The sequence below is a fragment of the Sus scrofa genome, chromosome X (genome assembly GCF_054392235.1).
Source record: "Sus scrofa isolate SSC_HxYL_T2T_F1_AM1 chromosome X, Sscrofa_HxYL_maternal_Yorkshire_Landrace_v2.0, whole genome shotgun sequence".
Taxonomy (NCBI): domain Eukaryota; kingdom Metazoa; phylum Chordata; class Mammalia; order Artiodactyla; family Suidae; genus Sus; species Sus scrofa.
Window position 1 is genome coordinate 7,324,522 of NC_139401.1, and position 19,566 is coordinate 7,344,087.

The 19,566-nt window shown below is 44.8% G+C and overlaps 1 protein-coding gene across 13 annotated transcripts in view; it reads left to right on the forward strand.

Moving 5' to 3' along the window:
- Window positions 1-19,566, forward strand: part of LOC146394453 (steryl-sulfatase-like) — a 201,537-nt gene that overhangs the window by 131,958 nt on the left and 50,013 nt on the right. The window contains exon 7 of one of the 13 annotated variants that reach the window (XR_014834969.1): window positions 670-2,405. The exons of 11 other annotated variants lie outside the window; for them this stretch is intronic. The gene's annotated coding sequence lies outside the window, so the exon portion shown is untranslated. Of the gene's footprint in view, window positions 1-669; window positions 2,406-19,566 lie in introns of those variants that run through there. One more of the 13 variants, XR_014834970.1, reaches the window with a different exon arrangement.

Sequence of the window (19,566 nt, forward strand, 5' to 3'; positions counted from 1 at the left end):
ATTGTGGTTTGTCCCAGGATGCGGAATAGAGTTCCCCGGGTTGGCCTGTACCATCGTACCTTGGGGTTCATCCATCCTGTGTATGAGCCTACCCCTGCTAATCCCAGACGCCCCATCTACCCCTGCCCACCCGGCTCCCCTTGGCCACCACAAGGCTGTCTGGGAGTCTGTTTCTGTTCTGCAGATGAGTTCACTTATGTCATGTTTTAGGTTCCATGTATAAGTGATATCATACAATGGTTGTCTTTCACTGTTGAACTTTCCACAGTCTGATAATCTCTAGGTCCATCCATGGTGCTGCAAAGGACATTATTTCATTCTTTCTTCATGGCTGAGGAATCATCCCTTGTGTATATGTACCACATCTTCTTGACCCATTCCTCTGTCGCTGGGCATTTAGGTTGCTTCCGTGTGTTGACTATTGTAAATATGTGTGTTTTCTTATTTTAATTTTTTTTTTACTTTTTTTAAAATTACAGTTGATTTGCAGTGTTGTGCCAATTTCTCTGTACAGCCAAGGACCCGGTCATACATATATATCTATATTCTTTTTCTTACATTGCCCCCCATTATATTCTATCCCAAGAGATTGGACACAGTTCCCTGTGTGTTTTGTTTTGTTTTTCTTTTTATGGCTGCATGTGTGGCATGTAGAGGTTCCCAGGCTAGGGGTTGAATTGGAGCTGTAGCCGCTGGCCTACCCTACAGTCACAGCAACATGGGATCTGAGCCAGGTCTGCGACCTACACCATAGCTGATGGCAATAGCTGATCCTGAAGTCACTGAGTGAGGTCTGGGATTGAACCTGCATCCTCACAGATACCAGTCGGATTTGTTACTGCTGAGCCAAAGGGAATTCCTCCCTGAGTTTTTAAAATTTTTATTGCATGTGTGTTTTAAGTACACCTCACAGTAACAGGTGCATGTGGTGTTCTTTGCAGAAGCCATGTACTTTGGAATGCAGTAGACCAGGCTTAGTGGGGATATTTGAGGTGCTGAGAGTTGAAGAAGTTGGAGATTCCATTTTATTATTGGAGTATAGTATGTCTACAGTGTTGTGTTAGGTTCATGGATATTCCTTTTTTTTGAGAAGCACAGAGGAATGTGGGACACAGAGATAGGTCCAGCTCAATTCTGTCTTGGAGACTGTGTGTGTTGGCCTCCATATGTAGGGACTGTGGGATTTTCGGTCCAGCGCAGGGGCAGAGAGAAAGATCATGGACGTGGTGGGTGGTTGGGATTTTCTGAGGACTGTGAGGAAGGACAACTGGGTATGGGATGTGGGTGGTTGCCAAGAGAGGGACTGGGGTGGCAGAGGAGGGGAGGGAGGAGGATGCTGATGACTTTGGAGGTGACGCATTAGAGGTGCAAACCAGACTGTAGGACAGGTGTTGGAACACCAGGACAAGGTGGAAGTGTTTAAATCCCCAGGTCGAAGACTTCTGGGTGTTGCTAAATCTTTGGCATTTGTTCAAATGATGAGCAAAGGATGAGGATGCAAGTTCCTTGTGTCAAGAGATCAAGGACCTCGAAGCCAGGGCATTCAGGGGGCCCTTTGCTGTGACAGATGCACCAGAGATGGTGAGCTCAACTGCCCTGTGATGGTCATGGCTGAGAGCTTTATTCACTTTCAGAAGTTTCTTTTTGGGGGGTTTAAGATTGGGCAAGGGGGTGGAGGGCTGATTATGGATGTTTCAGGGAGAAACATAGATGCTTAGAGACCACACGTTCATGAGCTGAACATCCTGCTGCATCAGATAGATGCTCACACTCGAGGGTTGGGAATTGCAGGAGTTGGTCAGCAGCCAAAGGCCCAGGTTTTCAATAGGTTTTGGGGAAGCGCAGGGGTGAGCCGTGTCCTCTAAAAGCATGCTGACTCCCAGCTCTGCACAGCAAAGCCCCATCTGTCAGCTCTGTGACATGATGGCAATAAAAGAGCCGGGTGCTCATACCATGTGGATTGTTGTCATGTTGTGGCCCTGGTGCCTGTGTGTGGTGAACTGTGCTGGGGATGCACTTGGAGGCTGTAGGCACCAGAGCACGCAAGCCTTCCATCATAAATCCCGTAGCCACGACATGGAAGCAACCTAAATGGGCCATCGACAGAGGAATGGATTAAGAAGATGTAGTACATATATGCAATGGAATATTACTCGGTCAAAAAAAAAAAGAGAATGAAATCATGCCATTTGGAGCAACATGGATGCAACTGGGGATTATCATATTGAGTGAAGTAAGCCAGACAGAGAAAGACAAATATCACAGGATATCACTTAAATGTGGAATAGAAAAAAAAAAATACAAACGAAATCTATAGACAAACCAGAAACAGACTCACAGACATAGAAAGCAAACCGTGGTTCCCTAAGGAGAAGGAGAAAGGATAAACTAGAAGAAAAAATAAAGGAAAAGATTGCTGATTTAGTGACAAAATCTAAAATTTCCCAGTGTCGCAAAAGGAAACCTGACATGACCAAGGACAAGGCAGTTACAAAGCAAGGGGGATCCTGTGTGGCTCAATGGGCTAAGAGCCTGGCATTGTCACTTCTGTGGCATGGGGCCCTGCTGTGTCGTGGGTTCAATCCCTGTCCCATAGGTGCAGCCAAAAAAATACCACCACAACCAAAAAACACTACGTGCTACATCTATGTGAAGTGAAAATAATCTTTGAGATACAGAAAGAGCTCATACAAAGAAACTGATAAAAATACCAGAAAAAATGTCACAGTTTATCAGTGCACTACACTGCCAGCATTGCGATTTCTTACAAGAAAAAAACCCAACACTGCAGAAAACGTTATTAATGCAATGAGTGAAAGAGGGCCATTCTTACTATATTTATTTTTTTAATTTTTTTTTTCTTTTTAGGGCTGTACCCATGGCATTTGGACATTCCCAGGCTAGGGGTCGAATCAGAGCTACAGTTGCTGGTCTACACCACACCCACCGCAGTGCAGGATCCGAGCCACATCTGCGACATACAGCACAGCTCACGGCAGCGCCAGATCCTTAACCCACCCATCAAACCCAAGTCCTCATGGATCCTAGTCAGGTTCCACTGCACCACAACAGGAACTCCCTATTTTATTTTTTAATTGAAGTTGAGTTGACATAAAAGACTGTATGGTACAGATAGAGAGAAGTAAGTGATGAGTAATTTTTTAAAGTTATCCTCTCTTTATAGTTATTATGAAATAGTGGCTGTATTCCCCCTGTTGTCCAAAATATCCTTATGGGTTATTCTATGCCTCATTGCTTGCACTGGCAAAGGGCAGCACTTTTTTGAAAGCTACATATGTCTTTCTGTATTGCTTCCTAAAGGGGTCTGACAGTTTTCTTTCTTTTCTAAAAAGTTTTTAATTATTTTTTACGGGCACACCCACTGCATATGGAAGTTCCTAGGCCAGGGATTGAATCTGAACTGCCGCCGTAGCAACGCCGGATCCTTCAACCCACTGCCCTGGGCTGGGGTTTGGACCTGCATCTCCACAGGGACCCAAGCTGCTGCCGTCGGAGTCTTAACCCACTTAACCCACAAAAAAATTGTTGTCATCTATCAGGTGGGGCCAGTATGTTTTCATGAGCCCATCATGCACAGGTGACATGGTGAAAAGCGGCAGTGGCTGAATCTTTGATCAGACTGCCTCTGCTCACTATACATCTGCCTTTAGCTTCCAAGGCGTATTTTAAATATTCAGCCAGCACCTTTTATTTCTGAACCCCCAAATATCAGTGACACAGTTATTAAAACTCAGCTCAAAAAAAAAAAAAAAACCTCCAAAAAAGTAGTTCCGATTGTGGCTCAGTGGTAACAACCTCAGCTGATAACAAGGATGTGGGTTCAATCCCTGGCCTCACTGAGTGGGTTAAGGATCTGGCACTGCTGTGAGCTGTGATGAGGTTGCAGTGTCTGCTGAGATCCCACATTGCTGTGGCTGTGGCATAGGCCGGCAGCTGCATCTCTGATTTGACCCCTAGCCTGGGAACCTCCATATGCCACACATATGGCATTCTACTCCCCACCCCCCCCCAAAAGGAAGAAAACAAAAAACTCAGGCAACAAATTGGATCTTATTTTTACACTGGTGCTTTCCTTCATTGAAAATTCCCTTTTCAAAAGACTTTAAGTTGTGTGGGAACCTGTGTGTGTGTAACGTCTGTGTGTGTGTCTTTGTGTGTGTTTATATGTGTCCCTTTGCATTAAGTTTTTCTTCAATAGCATCCTAGACAGCACATCTTAAAAAAAGCATGAGTCTGTAAAATTTGCTTAATTCAGTAACTTCCACAGGAGGCTAATTCCCCAATGTGGCCACTGAATTTTTTCAAAAGCAAACACATCCACTGTATTCCAGACGATCAAACCTTGGATATTTCTATGGATTGGCAGCTTGGCTCTGAATCAGATAAAATGGGACCTCCCGTGCTATCATTGTAATCCCTGTTACTGAGTTAATCAGAAAACAGAGCCTGTAAACAGACAGCATCCACCCCCAGACTTGTGACAGGGGCTGGTATTACAAATACCTCTGCCTAATGAGCAGAGTTTTTATTCAAGCCGAGCTAGACAGGAGAGAAATGAAATCGTTTCCATTCCAGACCAATGTTTACCTGCATGCAGAATACATCACGCCGGGCAGAAACGTCAAGGATAAAACATTAATGAAGGGATGACAGCCGTAGATTGTAAAGGCATGACTAATACAGACCCACCTGTGTATCATTGCCTTTCCACGACTGTCAAATGTATTTATGAAAAAGGATAGAGAAATCCCATCTCCGTTTCCAGAAGTAGACAGGTGTGCAAAAAAAATTAAAAGGATGTGCCGTTAGGCTGTTTGGGAGAACTTCCTGTGAGCTTTGACAATGCAGGGCTTCTGTACATCGTATGGTTACTGGATATGGGCATGGTTACTGGAATATAAATTTATTGAGGTTCATGCTCCTTGTGGCCTTAAAGAAGAACATAGGTTGGTGACACATGAAAATAAAATCACCTTCACCAAGATTTCGCATCGTTAATGCTTTTTTTTTTTTATTGGAGTAGAGTTTGACTTGCAGTGTTGTGTTTGTTTCAGGCATGCAGCAAAGTGAATCGCTTATACATCTATCCATTCTCTTTCAGATTCTTTTCCTATATAGGTTCTTATAGAGCATGGAGCAGATTTCTCTGTGCTATAGAGTTGGTCCTTGTTGATTATTTTATTTAAATTTTTTATTTTTTTAAAAATGATTTTTGTTTTTTTCTATTAGAGTTGGTGTACAGTCTTCTGTCAAATTTTTACTGTACAGCCAAGGGACCCAGTCACGGATGCATATATACATTCTTTTTCTCCCATTATCCTCCATCATGCTCCATCACAAGTAACTAGATGGTATACATATATATAGTTCCCAGTGCTATACAGCAGTGATTATCTGTTTTATGTAGTGATGCATAAATGTTAATTCCACACTCCTAATCTCCCCCTTCTCCCTGTTTCCCTTATGGTAAGTCTAAGTTTCATTTTGAAATCTTTGGGTCTGTTTCTCTTTGGCAAATAAGTTCTTTTGTATCATTTTTATTAGAGTCCATCTATTAGTGATCTCATGATATCTGTCTTTGACTTAGTTCACTTCGTATGATCATTTCTAGGTCCAACCATGTTGCTGCAAATGGCATTATTTCATTCTTTTTGATGGCTGAATAGTATTCCCCTACGTACATGTATCACATCTTCTTTATCCATTCCTCTAGTGGTGGAGATTTAGGTTGTTTCCATGTCTTGGCTATTGGGAACAGTGCTGCAGTGAACATACGGGTGCCTGTATCTTTTTGATTTATGGCTTCCCCTGGAAAGATGCCCAAGAGTGGGATGGGTGGGTCATATGGTAGTTCTCTATTTAGCTTTCTGAGATATCTCCATACTGTTCTCCATAGTGGCTGTACTAATTTACATTCCCACCAACCATGTAGGAGGGTTCCCTCTTCTCTGCACCCTCTCCTGCATGTACTGTTTGCAGGCTTTGTGATGATGGCCAGACCCTTTCTGAGGAGGAGATTTCAGGAGTTCTTTGTGAGTCACTAGGTGTGACCTGGAGGATGCAGTGGGCATGAATGGTCAAAGACCAGCCTGGCCTCATGCTTCCTCCCACGCCATGATGTTGGGACAGTTTTCTCTTTGTGCAGGGGCTGTCGTGTATCAGGACAAGGTCACCCCAGAGTTTTGGGCTGTGCAGAGTTCAAGGGCAGAGGTCTGAGGGCTCTGACCACCAGCACCTCCCATATCCTATTGCAAGAGAAAAAATGTTTTTACATAATTGTCTGTATCATCTTTATTTATTTTTTCAGTAGAATGTTTTTCTCACTAGGTATTGATTCTTTTTTCCAGATGATCAAAGTCGTCCATACTACAGAAAAGCAAAGAATGTAGACCCAGACCAGAGAGGGGGATTGTCCCAGGATATCCCACCCCTGTTAGGTAACCTTGTTCCCTGGCCACTCCATAGCTTTCCTTTCTTCTGTGTTGCCAATATCATATAAGAATGCTGGCGTTCCCACTGTGGCTCAGCATGTTAAGAACCTGACACAGTATCCACGAGGATGAGGGTTCGATTCCCAGCCCCGCTCAGTGGGTTAAAGGATCTGGCATTGCTGTGAGCCCCGGTGTAGATTGTAGACATGGCTTGCATCCTGCATTGCTGTGGCTGTGGTGTAGGCCAGCAGCTGTAGTTCCAATTTGACCCCTAGCCTGGGAACTTCCATAGGTTGCAGATGCAGCCATAAAAAGAAAAAAGGGGGAAAAATATTAAGGAGTTCTTAGAGTTCCCATCGTGGCTCAGCAGAAATGAATCTGACTAGGAACCATGACGTTGTGGGTTCAATCCCCTGCCTCGCTCAGTGGGTTAGGGATCTGGTGTTGCTGTGAGCTGTGGTGTAGGTTGCAGATGTGGCTCGGATCCCACGTTGCCATGGCTCTGGCATAGGCCGGCAGCTGCAGCTCCCATTAGACCCCTAGCCTGCGAACCTCCATATGCCGTGGGTGCAGCCCTGCAAAAGACAACAGCAAAAAAGCATATTAGGGTATGATCCTTTTTATTGAGAGCGTTTTACACAAATTCTACACAGTGTTTTGTAATTTTCCATTTTCACTTACCTATAGACTTGGGCATTTTTCAGTGTCAGCATTTGAATTTTCACATCCTCTCTCTCAGACTGTGATTTGCTTCATCATTCCTTTGGGGACAAAATCCGAGTTCTCACCGACTTGTTGTTTTTCTGTTTTAAGCACTGCTGTAATGACTGGTCTTTTCTGTATAACTATGTGAATGTGTTGGAGCATTTTTTTTTTTTTAAAGAAAAGGCATTGGGGTTCATAGATGCAAACTGTGACATTGAGAATGGATAAGCCATGAGGTCCTGCTGTCCAGCACAGGGAACTCTCTCCAGTCTCTTGGGATAGACCAGGATGGAAGAGAATATGAGAAAGGGAATGGATATATATATATATATATATATATATATATATGCATGACTGGGTCACTTTGCTGCATAGCAGAAACTGACACAAGGTTGTAAATCAACTGTATGTCACTAAAAAATTTGCTTAAAGTTGCCTGAAATTCAAATGCTAGATCAAAGGGTCTTTTTTAAAATGTGGACATTGGGGAGTTCCCGTCGTGGCGCAGTGGTTAACGAATCCGACTAGGAACCATGAGGTTGTGGGTTCAGTCCCTGCCCTTGCTCAGTGGGTTAACGATCCAGCATTGCCGTGAGCTGTAGTGTAGGTCGCAGACGCGGCTCGGATCCTGCGTTGCTGTGGCTGTGGTGTAGGCCGGTGGCTACAGCTCCAATTGGACCCCTAGCCTGGGAACCTCCATATGCTGTGGGAGCGGCCCAAGAAATAGCAAAAAAAGACTAAATAAATAAATAAAATGTGGACATTGAATTTTAGTTACATTGTGTAAAATGTCTTACCCTTGTTCCCTCAGGAAGAGGACATTCATTGATAATCTACAAGAATGCTAACTTCCCCATAATCCTACCAGCTCTGCAAATTATGATTCTAAAAGTATGTTGACTTGAATGTTTGCAAGGTGGAAAATGCTCTGTCACTATTTAAATTTCTCTTTCTACTCTACAGGGAGTTGAGACTATATATTTTATTTTATTTCTATTTATTTATTTATCTTTTGTCTTTTTAGGGCCATGCCCACAGCATATGGAGGTTCCCAGGCTAGGGATCCAATCGGAGCTGTACTGGCCGGCCTACACCAGAGCCACAGCAACGTAGGATCTGAGCTGTGTCTGCAACCTGTACCACAGCTCACGGCAACGCCTGGATGCATAACCCACTGAGCAAGGCCGGGAATCGAAGCTGCATCCTCATGAATGCCAGTGGGATTTGTTAACCGCTGAGCCACGACAGGAACTCTGGAGGCTATATATTTATTTTAGTCCAGGGTTGCTCTTTTTTCCCTGAGAATCCCCTGTTCATATTTTTTGGCCCTCTTTTTAGTAAATTTGATTATTGGTCTTTTTCTTATTGATTTGTGAGCATTATCTACATATGGAGGACACAGAAATTTTCCTTTTATGTTGGAATTGTTTTTCCTATTTTTTTGGTTTGTGTGTTCATTTATGGAGGTTTTGTTTGTTTTCTTTTGTTTTTTGGCCATGCCCGTGGCATGCTGAAGTTTCTAGGCCAGGGCAGAGACCCTGAAGAAGAATACATGTATATGTATAACTGAATCACTGTGCTATACACCTGAAACTAACACGGCATTGTAAGTCAGCTGTACTTTCATTGTTAAAAACAGCAGGCGTTTCATGAGCTAAGCCCTTCCCTCCACTTGGGAAGATGGTTCCTGGAAGCCTGTCAAGGGTGAGGCTGGTCCTGGCTGGGTTGAATAAAAGCATTGCTGCTCTGTTGCTGCCTCTGCCCCTGGCCCGTCTGGTTTCCACCGACACTTCCAGCTTTGTCTTGTTGTCACATCTCCAGCACCACCTGCCTTGAGAGCGGTATGGATGCTCCTGATATCACTGTGCCCTTCTTCTCCTGCCAGCCGCATCCTCTCTCCAGGCATTGTGCCCCCATGGCAGTCCCCACGTGGTCCTTTGAGGAGGGGCCACGTGACCCATTTTACAGACGTGAATTAAGGCACCCTGATTGAAGCAGCTGGTCCCAGTAAGCTCTCAGAGCTGGCAAGCAGCAGAGGTGGGATTCCGACCCAGGGCCGTGCCGTGACGCCCCATGGGGGGGTTAACCACGACAAGTGTCCACTTGAGATGTGACTCCTGCGTACTGATGGCAGTGGGGGTGCTGAGGAAGGTGCAGACTTTGAGGCCAAGCACCTGAGGTTCCACACCGCCTGGGTGAACCTGGGCCTGGCCACCTCTCTGGCTGGGCCTCAATCTCGTCATGTCTAAAATGTAGATCCTAACATTGCCTTTTTCACCAGAGCGTCCCCAAGGACGTATTAAGACGTCTGCGGAGTTCCCATTGTGGCTTAGCAGGTTACAAACCTGACGTGTATCTGTGAGGATGTGGGTTTGAACCCTGGCCTCGCTCCGTGGGTTAGGGATCCGGGGTTGCCGTGAGCTGTGGTGTTGGTCGCAGACACGCCTCAGATCTGGTGTTGCTGTGGCTGTGGTGTAGGCTGGCAGCAGCAGCTCTGATCGATCCCTAGCCTGGGAACTTCCATATGCTGCAGGTGTGGCCCTAAAAAAAAAAAAAAAAAAAAAAGCAAAAAAAAAAAAAAAGGCAAAAAAAAATATCTGTGGATGTGCGTTAGCTTCGTGGTGGTCCCACAGCTTCCATTGCATATCTTCACTACCCCATCTCTCTGCTAACAGTACTTTTTTAGCCTTCTTTAGTGGAAAGGAAAGCTAAAGGCCATAGTTGTCCCTGGGCCCAGTTTCATCTTTGAGTCTCGTGACCTTCTGTTGGTTTGAGGTGGAACCATGAGAATGGAGCCGGTGGCATCTTTCTGAAGGCTTTGTCCTCTGAAGCCATAGGAGCGAGACTCCCTGCCTGCAGTGGGAAGGAACTGCCTCTCCGAGAAGCCCCATGGTATGGGCATTTGGGGTTGCTCACTGCATCTGCTGGGAGCTGTCTGTGTTCTCAGCTGAATTTTGGACCCCACTGCCTTGGAGGCCCAGCCTGGTGGCTGGAGCCATGGGTTGTGGGGGGGGGCGGTGGAAGCCATGCATTAATGCCCTTCCGTCTCCTTAGAGATGGAAGCCTTTGAGAAGGAGCATGACTTGATGGCAGACGCCACAGGTCATTTTATCCGCTCCCAAGCCCTAGAAAAAAGTGAAGCCAGGTCATCCAGAACCATTTTTCTTTTTTTACTTTTTAGGGCCACACCCGCAGCACATGGAGGTTCCCAGGCTAGGGGTCGAATCCGAAGTACAGACAGCAGCCTGCACCACAGCCACAGCAACACAGGCTCCAAGACACGTCTGCGACCTTCACCACGGCTCACAGCAACGCTGGATCCTTAACCCACTGAGCGAGACCAGGGGTCGAACCTATGTCCTCATGGACATGAGTCAGGCTCGTTACCCCTAAGCCACTGCGGGAACTTCCAAGGAGCATTGTTCATCAATAAACTCCTTCTCCATCCAAAATGGATCTAGTCCACTGGGTACCCTGGAAACCCTAATGCAGAAAAGTAGACTGGAACAAAGCTCTCTTATTTCTGGCGTTTGCCAGGAGCTCCCTGTATGAACACAAAATTCCATTTATTTGTGGTCACTAACAGCAGACCCACCCGTGGACTCTAATGTAGGGGAAAATCTGCACGTTTATCAGTTTCATAAGTTTTAAAACAAACGCTCAGCGACATTCATCTCCATAATCTCATTTGAGTCACTTGTGGCAAAATGTAACTTCGGCGACACGAGCACGTTTCCAGCTCATGGAAGATTGTTAGGGAAGGAACACTGGTGTCATAATATTTTTCCATTTCGAAATAAGACAATAGCCAGAAGAGAGCAAAAAATGACAAAATTACAGCATTTTCAGCCTTTTAACTTTGATCATTTGAAGGCAGAATTGCCTGTCAGGTACCTCTGTCGACATTGCCGTTGCTTGCCTGCCAAGTCTCATCCCGTAACAACCAGCTTATCAATGCATTTATGCATCTGATTTTCAGCAAGTAAATAAGCCGTACGTGAGGAAGAGGAAAATCTACAAGAAATGAGCTTCTTTGACAGTCTTGGATGCCTTGAGCACGGACTTTGAGAAAAACAGTTTTGCCTTGTCTCTGCAGCGTGGCTGTGGGGTTTTGCTTGATGCTGCTTTGCAGTTAAGCCGAGGAGAGGACAGCAAAGACAGGGCCTTTCTGTTCACTTGGAAACAGGGGTGACCCCTTGAAATGCTTTGCTCTTGCCAATGAATCTTTATATTCTCAAGGGCAGTTTTTCCTCTGCGAGCCTAGTCTTGCATCAGGTATGCACATCTGGAAAGCCAGAGGCAAATCAGAGTATCAGAAAGTCCAGCGGCCAGCCAGCCAGAATAAAGGAAATGTTTATAATATATGTCTCCGAGTTCTCTTCCCTTTCTGTGGGAGTTTCCAGGAAGTCTGTAGTTAGGACAGAAAGTGTCAGTTTTCTGCAGAAAGAGGTTTTTTGCAACCTCAGCCTGCAGATGCAAACATGACAGAATCAGGCAGTTAGAATGGGACGAGGTCGTTGGAGCTGGACTGATGCAGGTCTGGTGATCCAAATTTTGGCTGTGAGATTTAGTTGGAAATTCCATTGTATAGAATATTGATTTCCAGTCTCTAAATTAATTAATCTCATAAATCATTAAGCTCTGGGGTTCACAAGCCCTGTGACACCCCTGACACTTTTTCCAAAGCCCGAGGCTTAATTTCACGTTCTTGGACCTGCGATGGATCGTATTTTACCTTGAATTTACACCTCCAATGAAAAGGAATAGTTTTTTAACACTTTTTTTTTTTTGGTCTTTTTGCCATTTCTTAGGCCACTCCTGCAGCATAAGGAGGTTCCCAGGCTAGGGGTCAAATTAGAGTTGTAGCTGCCAGCCTACACCACAGCCACAGCAACTCCAGATCTGAGCCGTGTCTGCAGCCTACACCACAGCTCACGGCAACATCGGGTCCTTAACCCACTGAGCAAGACCAGGGATTGAACCCACAACCTCATGCTTCCTAGTCAGATTTGTTAACCACTGCGCCATGACGGGAATTCTTAACACTCTTTCATAAATCATTTCCATAATGAAGTTAGCACCATAAATTATCCAAGAATCCAGTTGCCCAATTAATTCCAACAGGATTAATGCAATTGTGGTGCCATAGCAACAACCATCACACCATTAAGAATGAACATCTATTGACTAACAGCGAAAATGTAAAAGCTTTGGGGCTGTTCTCGTCATGTCTTTAATATCTCACATGGATTACTTAGCTGACTGCCCTAAACTGTGCTAGGAGGTTATTTTTTTTTTATCATCTCCAGTTTGCTGGCGAGAAGGTGATGTCAGGGAGGTGAAGTGACTTGTGTTAGCTTGTCCAGTCACTGCTAGGCTACACTGGTTCTCAGTAGCTTGAAAAAAAATGATGGTGTGTTGCCTTCATTGAGATAATAGATAGATTGTCTGTAAGACCAGACTCTGTGGACCAGCGATCTGTTCATGGTTTTCGTCCAGCCTCTATATCCTAGGATTCCAGTCATTGCTCTGTTCTGGGGGTGCCTCCTATACTGTAAAATAGCCTGTGTTCAACATGAAACAGCGGGAGTTCCCGCTATGGCGCCGTGGGTTACGAATCTGACTGCAGAGGCACAGGTTCAATCCCAGGCACAGTGAGTTAGAGGATCCAGGGTTGCTGTATGCAGCTGCAGCTCAGATTCAATCCCTGGCCCACAAGTGTACATATGCCACAGGTGCAGCCTTAAAAAAATCAAAGGGAAAGAAAGAAATAGCACATGCAAGGAACAGTAGGATGTAGATGGGTATTGCATGGGTTGATTTGGATAATACTTCCTCTACCTTCAACCCCTCCCAATGAGCACATTTAACTTGCTAGGTCAATATTTCTAGGCATCGCAAGAAAAGATATATTAGAATTCAGGAGATGGGGTGAAAGCAGCGTTCAAATAACTTTCCACCGAGAACCCATATATATTTGGAAGATGAGGTCAGAATTAGAAGCAAGGAATACATTTGAATACCTGTTGTGCTAGGGTCATGACCCAGTTAGGGCTCATCAGAGAGTCAAATGCAGTGATCCCGCTCTGTTGATGGATTGGACCTGCTCAAGTGAGTCGGCTTAACCATGCGGAGGAGATGAAGTCATGTTTTTAGAGTAGTCAGCAGAGTACCTGGCATGCCAGAAGTGCTCAATAAATGCTCGCTATTATTATTCTTACATTATTATTACTATTCCTGTATCAGTCTCCCTTTCCCGGATGGGTAAAGCATCTTGGCTTAAGATGTGCAGATGACCCGATTCCATTGAGTAGAAAGATCATGGTTGAGACAAAAGTCAGTGACGGAAGAGGAGACGTGATTTGGACCATCTTGTGGGCTTGTATATCATTATTACTATTTGCCCTTAGACTTGAGATGTCCCCCTGGGACTTCACACTCTGCAGAAGCGCTCTTCTGCCCATCGCTTTCGTGTTCAGCATCATGGGGGGAAAGAGCCGAACTGCTTCTCAGAGCTTGAGCTCTGCCTGTAGACGTAGACATGGACACATCACCCCAGAGGTAGAGACCTGGCAGGGGAGTTGCAGGCAGGCAAACTGAAGGTCACATGGCTTTGGAGCCAAATATGTGAGAGGAGCTTGGTGACGTGTTAGTCACCGTGTCCAGGTCTTCACTGGAGCGGCAAGGGTGCCTTGACTCTGATTCATGTACAATGTGTCTGACAAGGGAGCATAATTTTCCATTTGTTAAAAATGATTTTTATTTCTTCTGTTATAGTTGATTGACGGTGTTCTGTCCATTTTCTACTGTACAGCAACGTGGCCCAGTCAAACATACATATATGCATTCTTTTTCTCACATGATCCTCCATCATGCTCCCTCCCAAGTGACAAGTGCTAAACAGCAGGATCTCATTTGCTTATCCATTCCAAAGGCAATAGTTGGCATCTATTCACCCCAACCCCAGTCCATCCCCATGCCTTCCCCTCCCCCTTGGCAACCACAAGTCTGTTGTCCAAGTCCATGAGTTTTTTTCTGTGGAAAGATTCATTTGTGCCCTATATTAGATTCCAGATATAAGTGATATCCATGGTATCTGTCTTTCTCTTTCTGACTTACTTCACTTTGTATGAGAGTCTCTAGCTCCACTCATGTTGCTGCACATGGCATTATTTTGTTCTTTTTTATGGCTGAGTAGTCATCCACTGTGTATATATACCACATCTTCCTAATCCAATCATCTCTCAATGGACGTTTGGGTTGTTTCCATGTCTTGGCTATTGCGAATAGAGCTGTAATGAACATGCAGGTGCATGTGTTTTTTTCAAGGAAAGTTCTGTCTGGATATATGCCCAAGAGTGGGATTTCTCGGTCATATCGTAGCTGTGTATTTAGTTTTCTGAGGTGCCTCCATACTGTTTTCCATAGTGATTGTGCCAGTTTACATTCCCACCAACAGTGCAGGAGGGTTCCCTTCTCTCCACACCCCCTCCAGCATTTGTTATTTGTGGACTTATTCATGAGGGCCATTCTGACTGGTGTGAGGTGGTACCTCATAGTGGTTTTTTTTTTTTTTTTTTTTTTTTTTTGTCTTTTTGCTATTTCTTTGGGCCGCTGCCACAGCATATGGAGGTTCCCAGGCTAGGGGTCGAATCGGAGCTGTAGCCACCAGCCTACGCCAGAGCCACAGCAACGCGGGATCCGAGCCATGTCTGCGACCTACACCACAGCTCACGGCAACGCCGGATCATTAACCCACTGAGCAAAGTCAGGGACCGAACCCGTAACCTCATGGTTCCTAGTCGGATTCGTTAACCACTGCGCCATGACGGGAACTCCTCATAGTGGTTTTGATGTGCATTGCTGTAATAACCAGTGAGGTTTAATTTTCAACTTTGTATCTTCAGCTTTATACAAATCCTATGCAGAAAAAAAAAATCTAGTCCTAAAATTAAAAAATCAGTATGGGAGTTCCCTGTGGCCTGGGTTAGATCCCTGGCCTGGGGACTTCCACGTGCTTCCTGCAGGACCAGATACAAATGGGTGATCAGTGGCATGGTGGAGCATCACGAGGAAGAGCATTCTGAAGGGCTTAGTTTCCTTGATCAGTTGTTATCCTTTGCCTCTGGACAGTCTCTGCTCACAGCCCAACTCAGATGAGTTTCCAGCTCATCCCTCCCATTGCTGGACAAGTTCTGGCCAATCAGGTTCCAGAGCTTTGCTTTGGCTTCCATCAGAGACGCGGCTCCACAGGCACACAGGCAGCATCATTCTGCATCACAGAGCCTGGGTGCCTTCCCTCTGGCAAGTTCAAGTGGCAGCCTTTCCAGAGAGCAGACAAGCTGCAAGCTTTCTTTTCTGCAGGACAGGGAAGTCCAGCGAATACCGTGGCAGACCTAGATCAAGAGCAAGGAGACCTCTGTTCACGCCTCGTGCTGCCCTTTCAAAAAATTACCTGCTGACCTGACTGCCTACTGCTCAGATCAGCCAGCCCGTGGTGATGCTTTCGACCCTGGGGAAGTGCCGACCACAGACACTGACCACAGAGCCTTCTTCCTACTCACAGGCACGAAATCTGTGGTGTGGTCCCAGACACGTGTGTGCAGTGCCACTGGATAGACACAGGGACAGTGCTGTGTGTCCACAGGAGAGCCCTGGTGTGGTCAGCGAGAATGAGCATGAGCTGGAGTTATGCACATGATTTCCAGCCAATGCCACACCCTGGAAAAGAAGAGACACAAGTCACTGTTAATGCAAGAAGAGGGTGGAGCAGACGCGGGAGAGCATCCCCAATGCTGAGAGCAGATGCCGCTGTGGGAGTGAAATCACACATTACAGCTGTGGTCCTGATGGAGGACCTCACACCATGGTGCTGACAGGTACAACACAAAGAAGGACACGGGTCCTGGAAACAGCCTGTGCTCAGGAGCGAATGCCAGGAGGACGTGAAGCCAAGGCAGGAAAGGGTCAACCCTAGACAGGCAGCATCCCCATCTTGCACTTTCATGTTTCTTAGTTCTCTAGGGATCCTCATGATATGTTTATTCTGGTCCTTGACCTTGTATGAAAGTTAGGTGTAAAGTAACCTGCACCTCTGCTCACATCTCATTCCTGGCGTGGTTCTGGAAACTGGAAAAGGCCAACCATCTCCTTTTGTTATAGGTCAACATAGATGAAACATGTAGTCGCCGGGAAACATCTAAAAGCATGGTCCGCAGATAGGCATCATTTAGGAGCTTTTTATAGATTCAGGTTCTCAGACATGACTCCAGATTTACTAAATCGGAATTTTCATTTTTGGTTGGGGAGGGTGGATACATTAGGAGTTTCGGATTAATATATACACTAACACGTACATATACATTAAAATAGATTAAACCATGGAGTTCCCGTCCTGGCTCAGTGGAAATGGATCTGACTAGGATCCATGAGAACACAGATTCGATCCCTGGCATCCCTCAGTAGGTTAAGGATCCTGTGTGGCCGTGAGCTGTGGTGTAGTTCACAGACACGGCTTGGATCCAGTGTGGCTGTGGCTGTGGCATAGGCCAGTGGCTACAGCTCCAGTTGGACCCCTAGCCTGGGAACCTCCATATGCTGTGGGTGTGGCCCTAAAAAGACAAATTTAAAAAAATAGGATAAACAGCAAAGTCCTACTGTAGAGCAGAGGGAAGAATATTCAGTCTCTTGTAATAAATGCAATAGCAAAGAATCAGAAAGAGAATATGTGTGTGTGTGTGTATATATACATATGTGAATATATATAACTGAATCCTTTCTGTACACCTGAAACTAACACAGCGTTGTAAATTAACTATAGTTCAACTTAAAAAAAAAAAAAAAAAGAATACAGAGTTCCCGTCGTGGCCCAGTGGTTAACGAAGCTGACTAGGAACCATGAGGTTGCGGGTTCGATCTCTGGCCTTGCTCAGTGCGTTAAGGATCCGGCGTAGTCGTGAGCTATGGTGTAGATTGCAGCTGTGGCTCGGATCCCACATTGCTGTGGCTGTGGTGTAGGCTGGCGGCTATAGCTCTGATTCCATCCCTAGCCTGGGGACCTCCGTATGCCACAGGTGTGGCCCCAGAACAGGCAAAAAAAAAAAAAAAAAAAACGCAACAAAGGTTGATCAAATCATTTTAAAAAAAAGACGAATCTTCATTTTATGTTTGTTTCTAAGGTGACAATTAAGCTTGTCAAAATTTGAAGGACTCTGATTCATAGCATGAAGATGATGGAGGCCTATAGTCCACATATAAGACCTCAATGATTTTTTTCAGTCACACAAAAGAATGAAAACATGCCTCTACTGATGCATACAGTCGCCTAATCATTTCCTCCTGACCACTCTTGCCTAGTTTTCTGTAGCTCTCTGGAAAAATGATTAAGGATATCTTCTAAACATCTTTGGAGTGAAGTTTTTCGTGGGTTTGCTTAGGAGATGACAAAGTGAGTGAAACAGTGATCTATGGGTGTTCCCATCATGGCTCAGCAGTTAACGAACCCTACTAGTATGCCTGAGGATGTGGGTTTGGCCCCTGGCCTGTCTCAGTGGGTTAAGGATCTGGCGTTGCTGTGAGCTGTGGTGTAGGCTGGCAGCTGCAGTCCGATTCAACCCCTAGCCTGGGAACTTCCATATGCCATGGGTGTGGCCATAAAAAAGAAAAGAAAAGATATAACAAACACCCCTGACCCTCCCTGACACCCCTTTCCCCAAAAGCCAGCATATCATTTCTGTGTCTTGACCAGCTTATGGAATGCAGGTAAATAACCCAATCTTGGGACATTTATTGTTGGTCATATACTATTTTTTTCCCATTGTGTATAAACTTCTGAACTTGGTTTTATGCTGTAGGTAACTCATAATCTTCATATAAACCATGTGTGGTATCCCTTGAGCTCCATGTAATGGAGAAGATCAGGACTGGCATTTTGGAAATCTGGACCCTTCATTTGGGGAAGAAGTATAAGGTCAAGTTTACTTTTGTTCAGGGACATGGCTTCCAACCAGAGACCTAAATCTTTGTGGATATTGAAGGATATTTCCTAATGTGTGGTATGTGGTTTGTGTTTCTAAATCCCACATAAGCTAATAAAGGATTGCTTTCTGGGGCCAATGACAGCAGAATTTCTCTATCCCACTCAGTACCTCAAACAGGAGAACATGCCCCATGGAGAGTGGTCACCACAATAAGACCCTCCCATTTATCTTTAAATCCTGGCTTCCAAGGGAGTATTATAGCTCCACTGTTCAGCTGTTGATTGCAAGAAGGATTGACTGAGACAGTGTTAGGGAAATTTCTTAGGGTTTCCTGGGTTCCCTGGAATTACACTGAGCAGGTGGAAATTCTTCCTTAATTATTCATGGCAGGGGGCTGCTTCAAAAGACTTTTCCTTAAGGAGCTTGATGGTTCTGAAAGGGTAAATGGTGATGCATTTTGCTTCCACAGTGTGTCTGAGTTGACCTACCTGGTAAAAGAAAAGAGCCAAACTGCTGAAATAGCAAGGCTTACATTAGGCATGCTGCTATTTCTTAAAAGGTTTTTATTGAAGTATCATTGATTTATAATATTTCAGGCATACAGCATAGTGATTCAGTATATATGTATTCTGATTGTTTTCCATTATAGATTATCATGAGATACTGAGTATGGTTCCCTGTGCTCTACAGTAGGCCCTTGTTTGTTATCTTTTTTCTTTGGATGCATCCATGCACGCAGAAGTTCCTGGGCCAGGAATTGAACCTGTGCCATGGCAGTGATGATGCCAAATCCTCAATGACTAGGGCACCAGGGAATTCCCTATCTATTGTATATGTAATAATCTGTGTCTCTTAATCCCAAACACCTAATTTATCTCTTCCCCCTTTCCCCTTCGGTAACCATAAATTTGCTCTCTATGCCTCTGGGTCTGTTTCTGTTTTGTAAATAAGTTCATTTGTATCATTTCGTTGTATTTCACATGTAAGTGATAGCACATATTTGTCTTTGTCTGGCTTACTTCACTAGTATGAGACTCTCTAGTTGCATCCATGATGTTAAAAATGGCATGATTTTGTTCTTTTTATGGCTGAGTAGTATTGCACTGTGTATAGGTACCACATCTTATTTATCCATTCCTGTGACAATGGACATTTAGGTAGCTTCCATATCTTAGCTATTGTGAATAGTGCTGCTATGAACATAGGGGTGCATGGATCTTTTCAAATTAGAATTTCTTCCAGATACATACTCAGGAGTGGGATTGCCAGATTATATGGTAGTTCTATTTTTAGTTTTTTAAGGAACCTCCATACTCTTCTCCTTAGTGGCTGCACCAGCTTACATTCCTACAACGATGAAGCTGGGTTCTGTTTTCTCCAAACCCTCTTCAGCGTTTGTTATTTGTAGACTTTTTTTTTTTTTTTTTTTA